This window comes from Chinchilla lanigera, unplaced genomic scaffold (genome assembly GCF_000276665.1).
Source record: "Chinchilla lanigera isolate Chin_1 unplaced genomic scaffold, ChiLan1.0 scaffold00016, whole genome shotgun sequence".
NCBI classification, from domain to species: Eukaryota; Metazoa; Chordata; class Mammalia; order Rodentia; family Chinchillidae; genus Chinchilla; species Chinchilla lanigera.
Window position 1 is genome coordinate 25,242,492 of NW_004955417.1, and position 18,936 is coordinate 25,261,427.

The following is an 18,936-nucleotide window of genomic DNA, read 5'->3' on the forward strand; positions in this document are numbered from 1 at the left end:
AAACTCACCCAGCAGAGCCAGTCATGACCAGAGCAGAACAACCACAGTTGTTGTAGGTGGATTTGAGAATTACAGTTCTCCAAGCAAGTATCCTTCTGCTCACCTCCAACCACTTCCATGCTGGTGTCAGAAAGTCATGTTGTTTGGTTTTATGCTTGGGTCCCTTCTCTTTGTCTAGAGAATACTTTTTCCCTGTTCTTTTTCAAGATGGTAAAAAGTTTTATCCACTTCATAAAAAAAGTTGTAATCTACTTCTTTAGTTCTGTTATTTTTACTGCTTCCAAAATATAGTTGAGTGTTTGCATATTCATCTCCACCCTGGTTCAAGGCACAAGCTGTACTTGCCTGGATGACTTCCAAAGCTTCCTGAGATCTTCCCATTTCCTCTCTATCCGTGCTCTTGGTTTTCACAAAGCGTGTGACTAGACCATTCCTCTGTTTAGAGTCATGCAGCAGTCTCCCATTGCACTTTTATCAAAACCCAAATTCATTACCTTTGGGTGGAAAAGATGAGCCACTATTTCCTGAAATCTTTTCTCTCCTTCCCTAGTTATAGGGTTAGAACACAGCAGCAGCTGCGAGGCCAAGAAAATGTAGTGGTATTTTTGTCATTGTTTTAATTATTACTTATTAATATAATTATTTGATGTTTATTATTGCACAGTTTCTGGGGATCATATTCTAGGTAACGTAGGTTGTTCTGGTACAGAAACTTTCATGAGTTTGTGTTCCAGATACTGCACAAGGATGTAGTGATCTGAAGGTTTGATCAGGGCTAAAAGATCTTCCGCACTCACTAACATGGCTACAGGAGGAAGGCTTCAGTTCCTTACTGTCTGACGGCCACAGGACCTACTTCTGCACTACAGGCAAGCAAGCTCACAAAATGCCAACTGGCTGCCCTCAGAGCAAGTGATCCAAGACAGGACGCAAGCAGGAGCCCACAGCGCCTTTTATAATCTCCTCTCGTTAGAAGTGAGCCTTTAAATCAGGTTCACACAAAAACCATGGGGAATTCAGCCTTGCCTTTCAGAAGACTCATGCACTTGCTCTAAGTCACCACATCTGGGACTGGCTTTTCCATTAGAAAGTGAGTAGATGTGAGATTTGCCACATCTGGCTCAGTTCTTTAAAAAAAAAAAAAGTGGCTTGTTTCATGCTCTAGATGCCTTTCCACCAGCCAGATGCAAAGACGTGACCAGATCCCGGAAACAGTAAAGCCAAATGTTTAAAGAACTTCAGGTTTCTGAATCACCATACTGAAGAGAGCTTGGCACTAACCAACAATTTTAGATATTAACTTGAATGAGAAATAAAAGGGTAGTTTTGTTTGAGTCTTTATTTCAGGTTCCAATTTGTTACGGGAGTTTAGCCTGACCTAACTTATACCTGCAGCTTCCGAGGATCTGTAAGAAATAGTCCCTTCCCTCCTCTCAGCTCACTGTTCTCAGACCCACAACCCCAGCTACACCACTGTCCTCTCAGATACAGGTGCATCCCAGGGTCTCAGGACCCTGTCCTTTGGCCTCTGCTTCTCCTTTCTAACAGCTTTTGGCGGGCTCCTGTCATTCTTTGGAACTTGCTTGCCTGAATTACTAAGTGCTCACTCGAGCCGGTCATTCTGGCTAAATAGACTCCCACATTGTACCTACCATCCACCGATCTTATAGCACTTACCAGAAACTGGAATTTATTTCTTCTTTCTTTATGTGTCTTGCACTAGTCAGTTAAGCCCTTCAGTCTACAGTCCACATGCTGTAGAGTATTTTTCAAAATATTCACTTCCTATTACACATTCCCATCCTGCTGAAGCCAGGTGCGGCCCTGTAACTTTTCTTGATCATGAAATGTGAGTGTGAATGATATGTGCAAAATTTCTGAGATGCTTTTCACACAATCTGGGTGCACCTGCCCCAATTTATGCTCGGGGGGGGGAAGAGATTACAAGGGAAAAGTCAGGAGTTGCTGGTATGGCTTGTGACTAGACGTCCCCCCAAAACCCTCATGAGGACATAGGCGGGACATTTTGGAGGTGGCTGAATCTAGGATGTGTGATGCTGCGATTAAGGGTGTGATGCTGGGATTAAAGGTTGTGGTTACTAAATTAGCCCACTGATTGGTTTGGTGTAGTTCTGGGTGTGGATAATGGGAAAGCCACCCTAGGTGTGGGTGGGACCACACAAGGCAGGCAGCCTGGAAGGGATAAAAGGGAGAGGCGGCTGCTGCTGCCATTGCTTGCTGCCTGCTTGCCACTTCTTTGCTGGTCACTGCTTTTCTGCCTTCTGCCTGCCGTGGACTGTTTCTCCTCTGCCATGCCACCCTGCCTTGGAGCCAGCTGATTATGAGCTGGAGCTTCTACAAACTGTAAGACAAGGCCTTAGGTTCAATAAACCTTTCCTCCCTTAAGTTTGGGTGTTGGGTATTTTGTCTCAGCAACAAGAAAAGTAACTAACAGAGTTGCTTTTTTTTTTTTTTTTAAGTGGGGATAAAATACCACAACATTGAATCAACCATTACAAAGTGACATTTAGTACATTCATGAGTTGCTTTTGTTCCTGTGTGACTCGGAACAGCGAGGAGCCCCCTGTTGGAAGTAACTGCTATAGAATTTGGAATGAAAGCTACTGGGAAACGCCCTCTCCCTGGTAGATTATACTGGTCAGTGACGAATACTCTTGACTCCCACTGGGTGAACAAAGAGAAGGACGAATCCTTGATCCTAGCAAAATGGTTGGGATACAGAGATAACTAAAATAAAACTGTGAAAGACTTATTTTGCATAAATTTAGGGTTTCTTTTGAAATTTCTATGACCACAGGGAAGGTAGAAATAATCAAGCATTAAAGCCCTTTTCTTAGAATTTTCCCATGGGATTGCAGGAATTTGGAATGGCAGAAGAGGTTCTTTTCAAACACTCCCATCCCCGAGTAAAGACAGGGAGAGACTGCAGGTGTGTGGCTCAGTGGTAGAGCACTGCCTAGTATGACCAAGGCCCTAGGCTCAGTACCCAGCTCTGAAAAAAAAACTTGGAAGGGGGGTTTGTGGAAAGAAGAGAGAGACTAAGGTGAGTATACTAAGCCCTCATGAGCTCTCACCTTTAACTTTAAAATCGCTTTGTCAGGAGTAGACTGGTTCCATCGAGAGAATAATGATGCTGGGAAAATATCCCCAGTTAGAATAGCTTTTCCTTCCAATAAATAACAAAAAAAAAAGTATCAAGTCCTTTATCAAAATTTGGAGGATATCATAGCTTGAAGCCTAACAGAATTAATACAAATTACTGCTCAGAATTACAATTTCTGCTTTGTTCAAAAACTGTGTCCAGTGACTACAACAACCAAGTTTTAAGGTTGGAAGTAAACTAGAAGAATATCCGTCTCAACACTTTTTGTTTTATGGATAAGAGGACTGAAAACCCCTGATACTCTTCGACAGAATGATACGTAGTCCTGAGAGACCAGGTGTTACTGCTGGCACACTCCAATGAATTAATATGAGGGTGGTTTTTTAAATTTAAACATAACTATAAGTTAATCCATTAATACTTTGGTCAGTTAAAAGAGAGCAAATAAGAAAGAAATAAGCAAACAAATGATCCATTCCTCTTCTCATGAATTTTATGAAACACATTTCGTCATTGAGAGAAAAGTTATGATAATAATCAGATAATCAAGACAATAATATTTTAAAATGGAGATGATAAAGGGACCTAAATAAGTTTCTACATTTTACTTGACATGATAAACTGTTGATGTATTGACTGTAAGTCACGGGTATACATTGTAATGTACAGAAGGAGACCACTAAGAAAACTGTAGAAAGATGCATTAAAAAGCACGCTACAAATAGAAGAAAAGAGAGAGAAAGAAGATGGAAAATAAAATAAAGACTTAGACCCTACCATTTCAATGTAAATGGCCCAAGCATACATATTAAAAGTAAAATATTGGCAGGGTAGAGAGAGACAGACAGACAGACAGAGACAGAGAGAGACACAGAGGCAGAGAGAGACTTCAAAGAGGCCAAAGAAGGGTGGCCACAGAAAGCAAAGGGAGAATGGGAAGATTGAACCTTGCCTATGAGCATGTATCTGGCTAATCCCCCCAAAACCACATATGGTGCCTGGGACAGACTGATCACCATTCCCATAGTCTGTACTCTCCTCCTCCTCCTCCTCTTTCATTGTCTTCTTTAACTCGGCACATTTTTTTTGTTTTGTTTTGGTTTGGTTTTTTGTTTGTTTGTTTTTTGTTTGTTTGTTTTTCTTCCAGTACCAGGAATCGAACCCATGACCTTGAGCTTGCCAGGCAGGTGCTGTGCCACTGAGCTAAATCCCCAGCCCCCACTAGGTGCATTTTTGCTATCAATCAGTGGATTGAAACTCCTGGCTTTGCTTCGTTCCCCATAAGAGCTTAGTTTTTAGGCTTTATCCCTAAGCATCCTATTACCAGCATCCTTAGTTCCACAATCCTTTATTTTTTCATGATGCTAATTTTCTACCCAGAATCAGCTCAACAGTCTACTTTATCTTTCATTGCACTGCAGCTGAAAATATTTACCAATAGGGTGAGTCGATGCCACTACAGTTACAGTGTCTGCTCTCAGCTAAGTTTTCAAGGCTCCTGAGCAAAGCTTTTCACCTCCTCATGACCCAGTCCCTCTTCCACTTCTTGTAAATGTAATTCCAACCTTCATGCCTCTTTATGCTCCTTACCACTTCTATCAAGAAAATAAAAACTATGGGACGTTTCTTTTTGTTACAAATTCTGTTCCTCACACAGTCCCAAACGTGCCTTCGTCTAGAGTTTTTCTTCAATCTTTATTAAAAGATAAGCTGTCCCTTCTGCCGTTTGTGGTTTCAATTTTTCCTTCTTGGGGGTGGGTTTTCTAACCATATCTTTTCTGTTTAAAACTCCCCTACGTCGTTTCCTCCTACAGTTCCTGCACCTCCTAGGAGCACGTGTGAAAAGCTGAGTACCTCTTTCACATCCTCCCATTTGGCTGTTCCTTGCTTTCTGGTCACACCAGGGCTTCTGTCTTAGTTACTGTTCTCATTGCTGAGAAAAAATACCTGACACCCAAAGTTAAAGGAGGGGAGGCTTATTTTGCTCACAGTTTGTACAGGTTTCAGTCCATAGTCAGTCTCCAAGGCCGAGTGGCATAGTAGGGGAGTATCACAGAGGAGAAACAGTCCATGGCAAAGCAGGGCAGGCAGAAGGCAGCAAGCAACAACAACAGCAGCCCTCTTCCTGTCTCTTAGAATTTATTCAGGCTACCCACCCTTAGGGCTGGAAGCACTCACCCCCTGAAGCCTAGCATCATGCTGTGACTCGATCCTAGGACGACATCCTTGTTCCCAGCATCTCGCACTCTGCCCAGCCACCTCCGAGAAGTCCCACCTACGGCCACATGGGGCTTTGGGGGGACATCTAGACAAAAGCCACAACAGCTTCTTGAAAGAATTGTTCCCGTTCTCCTTCTCCACCTTATAGTGCATCTTTCTTGTGGCTTCAAGAAAGAAAATTCACAAGCAGAAGTCCCCCAAACAAATAGGATCTCATTGCTTCCCATAAACGGCAAGGAGATGCACAAAGTATCTTTGAAGGTGCAGGCTTTTTCCTTCCTTTTACTTGCCATTCTGAGGCCAAATTTTTGTTCTCAGCGGCATCCCCTGTGGCCACCACTGTGGTCAAGCTGGCTGTCGCAGCTGTGGGAATCAGACGGTCACACAGCTGCTTCCAAAGACAGGAAGAACAAGTGGCAGGCGAGGACTCTTCTTCAGCACGGCTCCTGCCTCCTTTTCATCCAGGGAAAACCTTCCCTAGCAATCTTCTCGCAGTTCATGTCGGTCAGATCTGAGTCCCATGGGCACCTCTTCCATCGTGGGAAAGCAGGGAGTGTTCTCAGCCTCTGCGCCCTGAAGCATGCCTCGCCTGCGGTGATCCACAGAATCGGCCTCACGCACTCTCCTCTCACTTTTCTCCACTACCGCTCTCCCCAGACACCCTTCTCTTCAGTCTAAAATAATTTAAAGAGCAAATTAACAGAGAAATGATAGGACGTAGACTTTGCCAAGGTAGGAGGGAATCTCAGGAAGGTCGGGGCAGGGGATGACCAAGACGTGGTATCTTTATGTACTAATTCACCAAGACGATTACACTTACTATGAATCACCATCATACATTACACACAGAACAATAAAATGAAACGCCCAATGACCAATGACCGGGACAGACCATGCACTCTTTTATCCCCCTTTCTGCCTGAGCCTTCTTACGGACCTGTAACGTATTAACCGCTCCTCCCTCTTACAAATCTTCACTGGAATCAGTTACTTCACCTCCCCTGCGGGGCTGTGCCCGCTTCCTCTCAGCCTTCTGCTTTGCTTTTCCTCTATTTATGCTTTAAATGTGCTCGGCCTTCTTTGTTCTTGTCCCGACCCTACTTGCCTCCTGCCAGTCTTATTCCTTTTGGCTACTGAATCCTCTCAGAAAATGGAAGCAGTTATCCTCAAAAGGCACAAATGCACGACACTTGGCTCTATGTGTGTGAATTCAAGGCATTTGAAGACCCCATGAATCTCATCTGACACAGTCATGACAGAGTCGGGGTCCACTGCGGAGGTTGGGAGTGAGTAGAATTCTGGTCCTTTAGCCTATTTTTCATTAAAAGCATGGTTTCTCTTTCCTCAGGCACTTAAAAGAGGTTTTTGCTAAGTATGTTGACCCTTCGCGCAGGCCTACAAATGCCCAATAGATGGCTAACAATAGAACAAAACTCGATCTACAGTTTGTAAAGCTCTGGGTCACCGCTCTCTCGGCTCCGCCTACAGGCATGTCAGTCACATAAGGAGCTGCTGTCTGTCAGCCCTGCGTTCACCTAGCCTATCCCACTGCCTTTCAAGATGGGGGACATCCCGCAAGAGGCTTAGTTTTAATGCCCATTTCTGCTAATGCAAGGACGCTAGCCAGTGACACATCCCCCAGTAACTGGGAGCTGCCTGTCCCTTCTTTCTCTCTGTCCACCTCGATCATGTGGTAGTACAGACTCCAAATTCCGATCTTCTATAAAATCTCTCTCTGCTAACAGGCATCCCCGATGTCTCACACTGAACTTTTCCCCAAATAAACTTACCCTTTAATCACACCTCACTGCATTCCCCTGCACCAGCCCCCGCCCTCCCTCAGCCGGCTTCACTTGTATTTCATCAGGAAGACAGGTTCTACGTGTCCTTTTCTCATGCCCAATATTCCCATCTCCCACATTCGGTTGGCTAGGAAGCCCGCTCAAGTGCATCACAGAAGCTTTTTGTCCCGTTCTCTATTTCTGTGTAACATTCTGGATAAGCTGTCATCACTCCCTGCCTGATTATTACAGTAGACTCACACTACTAATACGCCCTTCAGTCTGTCCTCTCTGCTGACACCAGGGATCTCTCACTAAGATCAAATCATTGAAATTCAGTCCTCTTCCAGGTTAAAATCTATCTGTGATCCCCCATTCCAGCATACAACCCTGGTCCCCTGCTAGCACACCCATGTCTTTGTATCTCTGACTTCCAAACACTTCTCCATCCATAATTTGCTTTCAGAGACCTCACTGTACCCCTGTTCAAGCTCCGCCCTCGAGAGACACACCTGACGTGTTAAGCCACTGCCAGGAGCTCCTCATAAGTCTTATCTTTCGCCCTGCCAAGCTTTTGTCCTGAAATGCACATCTCCTCCTACTCTGCCTAGCAGATGCGGAGCCACCTTTCAAAGCAGAAGTCAAAGGTCATTTCCTCTTTTGCACACCCTCTGCTCACCTCTCTTCTCCTTTGTTGCACAATTGCTTATCACTGAACTTATCCCAGTGAGTAATCATTTCTGCTGATGAATCTACCTTCCTCATAATATTCCAAACTCTGAGAGCACAGCTCAGGCGTAATTCAGACAGCGATGTCAGCATGTTGGTGGGGGGAGCAGAGATTTTAATATACATGCTTTATTTTTAAAGTAGATTTCATTTGCTCAACCAATATCATGTACTTTTTATGTGTGAATAGACGTTTCTGGGGAAAAGAAAATTTTTCTTATATATTTTCATGGACAACTGTGACTCTAGAAACTCTAGTGTCTGCATTTTGGAAAATCCTGGAGAGCTGTTTGCTGAATACGACCGCGGTTCTGGTCTTTACGCTGGAGGCAGCCACTAGGGGGCACCATAGGAGCATATTTCTTTGCACGAGTTCAGGTGATTTGTTTTGGGACAAAAACTAGTTTTGAAAACAAAAAGCTTTTATGTCTACATTTTAATAGCCAGTTCTGATTTTTGAAAGCAAAATGGAGTATAAAGTTCTTACTCTTTGTTTCCAAGGAGAAATCAACTTCCCATTTTTCCTCTGACTCCAGTGAATTCTTCATTTAAAAAACATTGTGCTTGTGTCTCCAGCTGCCTTAAAACCATCTCAATAGAAAATGTGGAAGATAGAAAACTCAGTGGAATGAAAGATAATAGGAAAATGAAGATGTGGTTTGTATCCTCTGTTAGTCTGTTTATATTCTGAGGACAAATAAACAAATATGATTCTATAATTCTTTTCATTTCTTATCTTCGTATATATACCTATATATATGAAAAGCATGTTCTATATTAGCCATTACAGAAATGCACATTAAAACCACGTTAATATTGCTACACACCAGTCAGAATGACTCATCAAAACCAGTACCAATCACAGATAGTGGAGAAAATATGGAGAAACTAGATCACTCATATTGCTGTAGCATGTATGGATAAGTTGTAAAATGTAAAGTAGTGGAGCAGTTCTGAGAAATAATTTGGAAGTTTTTTATAAAAAAATTAAAAATGCAACAAACATACAACCAGTAATTTCAACCCTCTCATTTACCCCTAAAGAAATAAAAACATGTTCATATAGACCAGAGGTAGCAAACCTCTGGCATGAACACTGCAGTGGACTGTCTTTATCACTGAATCCTCTAAAAGGGGGCCGGGGATATATCTCAGTGGCATAAGCACCTGCCCAGCAAGCACAAGGTCCTGAGTTCGATTCCTGGTACCAAAAAAAAAAAAAAAGAAACCTCTAAAAGATTCACTACCACTGATACACACACCTGCATGTGAGTGTTCATAGAAGCTTTAGCTATAGCAGCTAAAAACTGGAAACAACACACATGTCTTTTGAAAATAAATGGCTAACAAACTGTGATGCATCCATACCAGAACGAGGACCCTTGAAGATGTGTACACTTTGTTTCTGCAACTTGTCATCACGTAACCCCAAGGGGCAAAAGCATTTGCATGTGTGATTAAGAGTGTGGGCCAACAGCCAGGAAAACACTCAACACTATTAGTCACCAAAAAGCCCAAATGAAAGCCACATTAGAACGTTAACATCTAAAACTTAAAATGCATATGGGTGAGAACGTGAAGCACCTGGAATGCTCATTCATCACCCTGGGAGTGATGCACAACAGTGCAAGCATATTGGAAACCATTTAGGTGGGATTTTTTTAAGAGATAAATATATACCTATCTTATGACCTGGTCATCCATTCCAGATATTTACCCAAGATAAATGAAAGCATGTGTCCACAAAAGGGCTTGTGTAAGAATGTGGACAAAAGCTTTTCTAGTGTAGCCACGCCTGGAAACAATTCTGATGTCCAGAGACAAGTGAATGGATAAGGAAACGATGCATAGGTAAATGACTCAATGGAATGCTACTAACAATAATTAACTACTCTGGAATGATGGGGTTGTTGTCTGTGTTACCATGGTGACAGCTATATGACTCTGCTCTTCTCAAAACCCCATTAAGTAAATTTTACTACACGCAAATTTCTAAAATTCAACCAGAATGGTATGGAGAAATGAAAGTGGGATATAGACTGTCACAATTGGATATAATTTTATTAGAAATGCACACATAACCCAACCAGAAAAGAGTAAAGAACAATAAACTGACTTAAATATCTCTGTTTAAAAATATGTTTTGAATATATAATTAACAACAAAAATGGTAAGCAAACACCATATTCTAGTAGGAAATTTTGCTTTTACCTGTTACAACTCAGGATTACTATGCTGAAGCTACTTCCAGAATGAGTAGGGTTGAACAATGTGGTAAATAAGCTGTAGATAACGAGAATCAAGCCTCATACTATTAGAAAAAGAAAACACAAATTCACAAAGGAGAGATGTGAGAGTCAACAATGTGGTGCTATGCCACTGGAGTCAGAGATATTAGTACAGCCACATGGATACTGGTGTGTGTGTGTGTGTGTGTGTGTGTGTGTGTGTGTGTGTGTGTGTTTACTAGAATCTGCATATCTACAGGTAAAGAGCTGTGTCTATGTACACAGATAGATGCATAAATAATGCGTATACATGTGTTAGAGAAAGATAGAGAGATAGATGAAACATGGATAGGAAGATAGATAAATGATAGATGGATGGATGGATAGATAGATAGATAGATAGATAGATAGATAGATAGAACATGGATAGATAGCTAGAACATCGATAGGAAGACAGATAGATGATAGAAGATAGATAGATAGAACATGGATAGGAAGATAGATGATAGATAGATAGATAGATAGATAGATAGATAGAATTTTCTAGTCCTGTTTTCCAATACAGCCTGTAGTCTGTGACACCCCAGAAGCAACAAACACATTTAGTACCCAGACTGGGGTTTCTAAATACCATTCTCCCATAATAAAAACTTGGCTTCAATGGAGAAATTATCAATTCTACCTCTTAAACAATGAAAATATAATTTGTAAACTTGAGCCTAAATCATAGTGTATTTAGTTCCAAAAAGTAAGGAAGCGATAAGACAGGTTAAAAATATACAGGTAGCCTGAAAGAGCTCCTAACGGTTAAAGCAGGAACACTGTAGACTATCCCATGATAGCAGTCATTTGGATCACAACCCAGAGAATAAAATATAAGTAACCATAAGTCAACTCTGATGTAGATAAACAAATCAATAAGTAGAGGAGAGAAGAAAACTCTTCTAGAAGAAGTCTAATTAATAAGTGAAGAAGAAATGGAAAAATAAACAGTACTCATTAGAATGAGAAGGAATCACTGCCAGAGGCAAACCCTCCTGACAACCGCCAGAAGTCAGAGCTCTGAGCCTTAGAGAGGAGGAGCTCTCCACACGGCCCCAAATTATCTCCCAGGAAATATATATTAAGCACCCTAGTAAGTGTAACGTAATTCCAAAAGGTCTTTTCATACTACGCCTTCCAGAAACAGAGCGTACTTCTCCTTGTCTGGAGTACAGGCTGGACGTAAGGACTAGCTACTAAAACAGAAAGCAAAAATGGAAAAACTGAGGACTTACAGTGAAAAAATCTGACAAGCGTCATCGAAGCAAGTGATCAACAACACTGAGACATACTGACAACATTCCCCGTCCATATCACGTCTCCTCCTGCTTGATATTTCCCCCCTAATTCATAACTTCCGTCCAGTCGTGAGAGACCAGACCTTCAGACAGGCTACAAAAGACCTCACGGGTGCTCTCTGAAAGTGCAAAGGTCGTGAAAGCTGAGGAAAGCTGTAGACAGCATCATGGATGGAGGAGACCGAGAAGACCTAACTACAGCACAGTATTGTAGCTTGGACCCTAGAACAGGAAAAAAAAATCATTAGTGGAATAAAATGGAGAAATGTAAATAAAACTTATGGTTTAGTTAATGATATTTTAACTTAGTTAATGATGTTTAACTTGTTCTGATCACTGTACTGTGGTTATGAAAGACATTAAAATAAGAAAAACCTGGGTATAATTTACATAAGAACCCTGAGTGTTTTGCATCCATTCAGTGAGCCTGTTATTTCAAAATAAGATAATATGTTATACAAACTTATAAGTATATTGTATACTAAAACAAAAAGATAATAACAAAGTACTGACAGACACAAAACATACGTGGAGCTCAAAAAATATGCTGAACATAGAACACCAGACACAAAAAGCCACGCATTCTGCCTAACTGTACTTATAATGGTCTTCTACAACAGACAAAAGCAATAACGACAGAAATCTTATCCTGTCCAAAGGTGTCCCTGGGTGTAGAGGAAGGGACCGGAAAGGGGCAGGAAGGACCTTCCTGGGGTCCTGGATTCACTCCATGCCCTATTTGAGGTGGTGCTGACATGAATGCTTACATTCGCAAAATCTCATGGAGCTAGGTACTTTAAATGTGTATTTATTATATGTGAATTAGACCTCCACAAAAGCTGCTTTTTTAAAAAATTAAAAATTATGGAATGGAAAAATGGGTTTTCTAAGCAGTATTTATAAAACATACCGAGAATAAATAAAACAGCTCTAATTTGATCAGCCAAGAACAGGCTTAGGTCTGTTTAAAGCTTCGAAAATAACCATAAGCCCCACACTGACCCTCGTGTTCTGAGCCCTGAAACCGGGAAATGTTCTAAATTTCCAGGAAACCAGGGTGAGAGCAGGCTGTTCCCACACGGCCAGCCGGTCCTGGCCTCCGTGTGTACTTGAGATGCATGTACAGCTATTAAAGCACTAATAAATGATCGGGCCTCATGGCACGGTGCACAAGCTCACTTTGAAGTTCAGACCACTTCCTTCCTCTGCTTGGACGCGCTGGAGGCCAAAGACTGCTGTGTTGTCCCAAGAGCTACCGAACTGACCAGAAACGAAGCTGGCAGGACATCCAAAGAGTTAATGCAAGCACATGCTGCCACAGCACTCACCCACACGTCCTGCCCCAGACAATACCCCTGGGGGGCCGCCACGCCATTGACGGGAAAAATTTGTTGGAAGGAAAAGAACTGAAGAGATAGGTGGGGAAAGTTGACTTTGAAAGCTCTTTCCCGGATTATGAGCACTGAGGGGAGGGGATTGGGATAGAGACTTGGAGAACAGAGCCTGGACTTAGGGGTCATGAGACTTTAGTTTTCTCTTCTGAAAAGTTCACTCCAGAAAGGGAATCTTCATGTTAAACCCCTCCCTGGAGATCTGCTAGGATAAATCTAAGCAAAATCTTGGGTTTTCATGCCTCCTCATCCAGCAGTTGGGTTTCAATGGGTTGCATCTCGCTTTGTTTGACATCTTCCTTTTTTGTGTGTATTATTTATCTCACTGCTTTGTATAATCCAGACCCTGTGTTCCACTCCTGCATCAAACTTCCCTGGAAACAGACAACTTTTAAGAGTGCCACAGACTCCCTAAAGAACCTCTAAAAACACCAGGCATGGTGGCGAAGGCCTGCAATCCCAGCACCCAGGAGGCTGAGGCAGGAGGATCATTGCAAGTTCAAGGCCAGCTTGGGTTACAAAGTGAGCTCAAGGCCAGCCTGAACTGCATAAGGAGACCCTGTCTCAAAAAGACCAAAAAAAAAGAAAAAAAAAGCATCTCTAAAAATGAGAAAAAAATGTGCTTTTAAAAACATTGCTTCAAAAAATAAATAATAAAAAAATTTAAAAAAAAAAACAAAACATTGCTTCTAGTTTGGAGTAACCAAAACCTCACAGAGAAGTGCAAATGTGATACAGAGGTTTTTGAAAGAGCCCTCGCAGACTGAATGTCAGTGCAGTGCTCCAATCTCCCGAGTGTTAGACCCCACAAGCAAGGACTCTGCCCCAACCGCAATGCAGCCATCAGAGTCAGGCCATGATGCTCACACTCGCACATTCCTACAGCAGTCTCCATGCCGTGCACAACCTTCACCAAGTGTCTTAACAACGCCTTTACAACAAAGGAATCACGTATTGCACGCAGTTACCAAGTGTCCTGAGAATCCATCAGTCTCTGCGATTCTTGACCTTCACGACCTTGATTCTTGCGGGTTCTAATTTCTCCCAGCGGGCCACCCTTAGCAAGTGGAAGCCTTCTTCACCCTGACACCACCCTAGCTCACCCCACCTAGGGTCACCTATGTAGGGTCACCCCACCTCCCTCCGCCCCATCCCTGGGCAGCTCTCACCCACTCGAGTTCCAGCACCCTGCTTGTACATGGGTGCCCCCTCTGCCTTGTGTGAGCTTTAGGGACCACACTTCCATCAAAGCTAAGATTTCCACACCCAGCCTGAATGAGGCGGAGGGTTAAGATATATAGGGAGTCCCAACTCCCCCCATGAAGGTAATCATTGTGTACTACAAACACGTGCTAATAAAGAGAAAAAAATTAAGAGATTGCTACACACTGCACAATGGTTTAGTCAACAGCAGACCAAATTCACAATGGTGGTCCCAAAAGACCTTATCTCCTAATGACGTCATAGCTCCCTCCGTACTGGTGCGTTTCCTAGACCACGTGCCCATCAGCAAGCCCTGCATAATTGCATAGTGAGAGAGAGAGAGAGAGAGAGAGAGAGAGAGAGAGAGAGAGAGAGAGAGAGAGACGCCTCCACAGCTTTGACACTTGCTAGCCCAAACACAGCTCCTGAGCTGTATGAATCCCAGCTGTTAAAAAAAAAAATAGTGATGGAGGTTGAAAAATCAACTCCCAAACCCTAACCAAGTCTTCAAGTTTTCTGCTTTCTTCTTCCTTTACAGAACTCTCAGGAGACTGGAACACAAAAATTACCTTTCAGTTAACAATTTCAGTTACTTAATAATTGCAGCCAGGGGACACCCAACTGCCGTCATAGCCAGGTTATCAGTGGCCTGGGACAAAGCTCCCGTTGCCTTTACTGACTTTATTCCTCCAAGAAAAATGCATAATTCTTCGTGTGCTTCCACTCTGAGGTGCAGAAAGCCGGCTGACACAGGTCCTGATGGCTCTCGGCTCCTAAGTCTCGGCCCTTGGGGTGGAGAGGTGAATAGTTCCCACCTCCAAGCAAACTCGGTGCCTACAGATGTCCTCTAAAGATGCCACGAAACACAGCCTAAGGGGCAAAGAAGGCTAGAGGAGGGGCCGAGAGCAGAGCAGGGCGTGCTGGCTGAAGCAGCAGGGACCCAAGAGTGAGGCGGCCCGCGTGACAGGCTCCGCTGTCGCCGCCAGCACTGCCCTCCTCTCTTCGGCAGCTCCATTTCCCACCGCCTTCTCACCAGCACGTGAGCACTTCTAGGCTTTTCCCGCTTAAAACACCCCCCTGCCCCGCAGTGTCGCAGTGTCCGAGCTGGGCGCCCTGCGTCTCTCAGGTCCTTCCCAGCCCATCTACTTTGGGAAAGAGGCCTGGGCACGCACGCTTCCCGCTGCCTCACCCCGCTCGCTCGTCTCAGCTCTGCGGGTTTCCCTCCTCGCCACCCTCAGGCGGGCATGGCCAAGGTCAGCGCTGACCATCCTGTTGCTAAATTCGACAGACGAGTATTTATCGCTCTGTCCCGCTTGGCCTTCTCAGCAGGATCGGCCCTGTGTGCCGCTTCCTCCTTTAGATGCCGCAGACCCTTCTCAGACCACGGCTCCCCCCAAGTTTTCGGATTCCTCGCCGGCTGCTCCTATCTGATTGCCTGCGCTTTACCCTCCCCTCCTTGGCCGAAATGTCTGAACGAGCACGGTCCTCGGCCTCCCAAGGACCCTCTGAACTCACTCCGCAGCCTTCAGCAAACACAGCCAGCCAAGCGAGCTCCGCGTCTCCTGCCCGGAGCTGGGTCCCGCACCCAGTTCTCTAGAGAAATCTGTCCGTGGGCATCTCGGTTCCACCCCGAGCAACGCTCATCCCAGCACGTGCGAACTGAACTCCGAAGCTTCCGCTCACGATCTGACACCCCTGTCCTTCTCGGGGGCTCGATGCGGGCTCCCACGCCAGGCACTGGATCCCTCTGGGATCATCATCTTCCCTCAGGTGCATCAAGCCCCGGCCATCGAATGAAAATTCGCGTCCCTGAGAGAGCCCGCACACGGACATCGCGCTTGTCCAGTGCTCCTGGCCTTCCCATCAAGGTGCTTCTACCGAACCTCAGCTCTGACCGTGTAACACTCTGCTTAAACTTACTCAAAGTTTCCTTAATGCCTAGAGAGGGAATGACGAGGTTGTTAGCAGAACCTTCGGGGCCCTCTTCGATCCAGTACCAATTAATGCCCCGGCTTCTTCGTCCAACCTCGTCCCTTGCGACGGTGCTTCCATCCCTCCAAACCACTTCCGGTTAGCCAGCCAATCATGTCTTTCGGAAGTCCCCACTTCAAGCACGCGGCCTCCTTAATGAAGAAAGGTGCCTCGCTCTGCCTCCCTGTACCCGGCCAGTGCTGCGCACCACCTGCAGGAAGAGCCCCCTCATCTCAACAGCTACCCCTCACCCTCACCCCCTGGCGTGAGCTCACACCACACCTTCCCCCTTAGTCTTGCATGCAAACTGCTTCCTTGCGTCTGTCTGCCCTCGGAGTGCACAGAGCCGTATGTCTCACTTCTCCTTTCTCAGGAGATGGCATTTTCCTCTCTCTTTAGAGAAAAGATCGAGTTTAAAGCTCAACTTGCTCAAACCACTGAAGTGTTTTTTTTTTTTCTTTTTAACACCTGTTTCATGTTCAATTTGCAACAGTGGTCTGCCTGAGCCCATTTCCAAGTCTGCTGGTATGATTGAGGAGTAATACGCAAGGCTGTGGTTTTCTCCAAGGCGAAAAACTAACTAAGAAGCACAGCTGGAAAGAACAAATGTTATCTGAAAGGTGTTCCGCTCACCAACCGCACATCCCAGGTGAGGCCAGGCTCCTTGGGATCGGCCTAGGCACTGCACCCCGGCATCCCCCGGACTCCTCTTAGGTGAAGCTCCCCGAACCTAGAGCTACCACTCATGGTAACCTCAACACCAACAGAGGGATTGCTCTTTGCCCAGCTTTCCTTAGGAGGCCGGACCAGGCAGAACTTATTTTTATACCTGTGCTTGCCTCTAACCAGCATACACATATGCAAACGCTTTTCTTCCTTTTCTAACTGAAAACATCCAGTTTCAGATTCGTGCCAAAAGGTTACGGAATCACTTTTCACTCCTTATTTTCTTTATAGCTCAGAGATACATTTTTTGCATCACCAAAGCACAACTGCTTCCATTTCCAGGCAACACTGTATTAACGGCACAAGCTCTGAAGCCCAAGAGACTTATGCTGAGAGGCTGGTGCTAACATTTGCTGGGTGACCTAGGTCAAGACTCTTAACTTTACACTGCAAGTGAATTACAAGGCATCAGTTTGGGAGGAAACTGCATGTTAGGATAAATATGAGAATTATTATATATGAAGACTATTCATGATGCTATGAACATAAAATTTCTTTTAGTACAGGTAAAATTAACATTTATGGAATGATTTTTAGCTTATAAAGCTCTTTTCACAAATATTATCAAAATAAGATAACTTTTCATTATGAGGTGAATGGAGTGATGTTATTATAAGTCTTATGCAGATGAGGAACCCCACACAGCCAACAGTAAGTTGCTCAAGGTCATACGCTTAGTAAACGACAAAGGCAGGACTTTTGAGATGTAATTGAAAATACAGCATATATTTAAAATTTTTAGATTTATTACGGTAAAAGAAACATTGCCATTAAGCCCCAAAAAATACTCCACCACTGTCTGAAGCACACTTGTCCCCTCATTACTGCCACTTTCTGACGCAGTTCTGGAGTCCTCTTTCATAAGTGTCTTCAGCTGCCCTATTGCAGCTGCCTCAGTGTCCTGAACTGACTCAAAACATTGACCTTTCCTGGTCATTTTGACTTTGGGGAAGAGCCAGAAGTCCCACAGTGCCAGGTTGAGTGACCAGGGTGGACGAGGGCACCACATAATGTTTTGCAAGCCTGTATTTCCGTTGGATGGCACTTGGCGTCGGCATTCACCATGGTTTTTATTACATTTCATAGACACATGAAAGAGGACTTGCAAACTGCTGTTGAAAGTGACAAGAACAGTAGCATAAGTGTGTTCAAAGTAAGGGGGTTCATGGAAATGTGTCTTTTCCTGTAATCGATTTCTGAAATTTAAACCTTCACTGTATCTTTCAGTCACCCCTTGTGGTTAGCCTGTGCAACCACATGTGACTTTTCACTTAGCGATAGTTTTTAAATAACAAAAAGGAAGGTAAATGCGTTTCCAGAAAATTTACCTCTAATCCTGCACTTTCAAGGATAACAAGTGGTCCTTTCTTTTGCTCCTCAGGCCCATCCTATTTTATGGAGTGGAAAACATTTCTCCTGCTCTTCTCTCCCTGTTATCCTACAGTGGCACCATAGGTAAATCCATTCCATCTTCCTGAACCACCCTCAGCCTTTTGGCATCAGTAGAACCACAAGACTTTCATTTTTATTAAGGAGTAAACATTTCCTTACATAAGCTCTGATAATAGGGTGAGAAATGCCTAATGAGTGCAGCTCATTTTCTTCCTTTCCTCCTCGTCTGCTACAACAACTGCAGCTACACGTCAGCCGGCTTGACATTCGGCCACTGTTTCTGATCCTACAATCTGCGTGCGATTCCTTTGGAATCAAGCACACGGAAAGCTACTCCTACTCTAAGTCCTCATCTGGAGCTCCTGCTTGCTTGCCTGCCTGCTTTTTGAAAGCAGAAAACCCAGAACCAATACAGTCTTCACAAATCTGAGTTCACCCCTGGAGTCTACCACTTACTGATCTTGTGACATGGAGCAGACGTGCCGATCCTCAGTGTGCATCTGTAAGCTGGGTGCGAGGAACTACCATTGCTGTCTGTCCCTCAGTGCATCAGTGAAGCTGTCCTCAATGACACAACTCCAGGATCCTGAATAAATCTCAAGATGTGATATGCTCCAGGCTCAACTAAATGAGCAAAGGAATAATTCAGTTACAAAGATCGTTACTAAAATAATTCAGATTATTGTTTTCATCTCTTAGAGAAAATTTAGTCAGTAAAGCAAGGCAAAACTTTTCTAAAATCCTTTCTATTCTTCTTTCCTATTCTTTTATCCTACAGCTATGCTAGAAATATTAGTGTGTTTCTCTCTGTCTGTGCTCTGCTGTCTGTCT

The 18,936-nt window shown here is 43.9% G+C and overlaps 2 long non-coding RNA genes across 3 annotated transcripts in view; both read right to left on the reverse strand.

The window, feature by feature from the left end:
- Positions 1 to 5,085: 5,085 nt before the first annotated feature.
- The window catches only part of LOC106148192, a 52,071-nt gene continuing 38,220 nt past the window's right edge, over positions 5,086 to 18,936 (reverse strand). For both annotated transcript variants that reach the window (XR_001233409.1, XR_001233408.1), the window contains exon 3: positions 5,086 to 5,933. This is a non-coding gene — a long non-coding RNA (uncharacterized LOC106148192). The remainder of the gene's footprint in view (positions 5,934 to 18,936) is intronic.
- LOC102006910 lies at positions 5,930 to 11,638 on the reverse strand. Its single transcript, XR_260493.2, has 3 exons — positions 11,360 to 11,638; positions 8,342 to 8,541; positions 5,930 to 6,018 (listed from the first exon to the last, which is right to left on the reverse strand). It is a non-coding gene; the product is annotated as an uncharacterized LOC102006910 (long non-coding RNA).